Genomic DNA, 1,773 nt, shown 5'->3' with positions numbered 1-1,773 from the left:
GTGACTCAACGGGAGGGTCTTCCTTACCCTTTGCATCTCCGGTCTCTGTGTGAGTCATTCTAACTCGATTCTAACTCAATTTTCTTTTATATGTTTCTTCCATGCACAAATTAATAAGGTGAACCTTGCCATCAAACTTATCGAACCTTGGCAAACCCCTGTTAAACTTCGTTAAATTCCATCAAATTCATTGAACTCTGTCAAATTTTTATTCTACCTCAATAAAACATATTGCTGCTTCTCTCTTTTGAGTGAGGTGCATTCCACTCATTCCGTGACAAGGGTAAGATGAGAAAAATAACTGACTTTGTTTTCAGTAAAGAAGATTTGGGGCTGCTTTTGGCCAAATTCCCTTTCTGCAAGGACAGGTGAGCACTGGAACAGAGGTGGCAAGGCTGGGGCTGCAGGGTTCGGGCAATCCCTAATGTCTGTTATGTAAGAACGTATTAGGGACTGGCTAAATGTCAGGTCCTGACCCAGAGCAGGCAGATGGATGAGGTGCCCTCCTGAATTTCTATGAAAATCATGTGCTAAACAACTTGAACTGGTAAGCATGAAAGCAAGGACTGCTTTCTGTAAAATTTCCTCTTTTCTGAGTTATCCTTTATGGAAGTGGGGAATCTGCAGGATGATTCATGCTTAAATGTAATATTCAGCTGCCAGATGCCTTGCATAGTCAGAAGTTCCCATGAATACATTTTTCTATGACTTTCAGTTCATAATTTAATTTTTTCTGGTTCCCAAATCCACAGGAAGACAATCTGCATTTTCCCTTTGCATTTACAGTCCTCAGATTCTCACTGCTTCCTGCTGCAGTACTGTGCACATTAATCTGTTTATACTCAACTTCATTTTTATCTGCATTAATCTTGTGGTACAATCCCTTTTGATTTTCAGCTCAGCCACACTGGTCTTTCAGTAATGAGTCTTGTTTTGAATTCATATACACTGGCCATATTTTTATAGCCCTTTTACCGTATCTGTGTTTCTATTCCTCTTTCTCTCTTTCCAAGGTAAGGTTATAAGAAGCTAGATGAATGTGTGCCAGCAACACTTAATGATCTGTCCCTGGATGGACAAGATAACCTCTCCAGGTCTCTTCTGGCTTATTTTCTCCAATTCTTTGATTATAGGAAAGAGCATGGCTTAACTGATTTAGACAGATCAAGACTGGTTTCCATTGCCTGCAGACTTCTCTCAAACTTCAAAGTAATTTAAGAAAATGATGTATCAAATCACTTGAACAACCAGGAAAATATGCCAGAAGTCTTCAGACCTGCATCTCTGCTCTATTCACCAGCCCTTATAGACTCAAAATTGTAAAGGTATTTAGATTAATACCACTAACAACATCAAGCACCTAATCTGTATTTAAAAGCCTGTCATCTGGTCACTAGTCAACCTGTAACAATCAGAGAAACTTCTCGTCCCTCCTGGTGCCTTTTTGCCTTCAGTTTCTTCTGTGATTAGCAAGAAGAAATCTTTAAAGAATTCTCTCACCAGCTTGGGCTTCCTTTGCAGCCTGCAGCATGCCGTCCCCCTCTGCCATGCCTGCTGCTTCCTGCGCATTGGACGACACCAGCTGTGTTGTGCCTGAAGATGAACCTCGTTGAGCAATCCTGGCTCGCTCTCACCTTGTTGTTAATGTTTCACTTCACAACAGCAGTCCTTTGGTCACCAATAAAATAGTTAAACGTTCATTTATTTTTGATCTTGAAGTCAAACTGAAGCCATCTCTGCTCAGCTCCCAAATGTCATAGGGAATCTGCCTTT

The sequence above is a fragment of the Aptenodytes forsteri genome, unplaced genomic scaffold (genome assembly GCF_000699145.1).
Source record: "Aptenodytes forsteri isolate BGI_AS27 unplaced genomic scaffold, ASM69914v1 Scaffold255, whole genome shotgun sequence".
Classification (NCBI taxonomy): Eukaryota; Metazoa; Chordata; class Aves; order Sphenisciformes; family Spheniscidae; genus Aptenodytes; species Aptenodytes forsteri.
Note: the sequence above shows the minus strand (reverse complement) of the source record.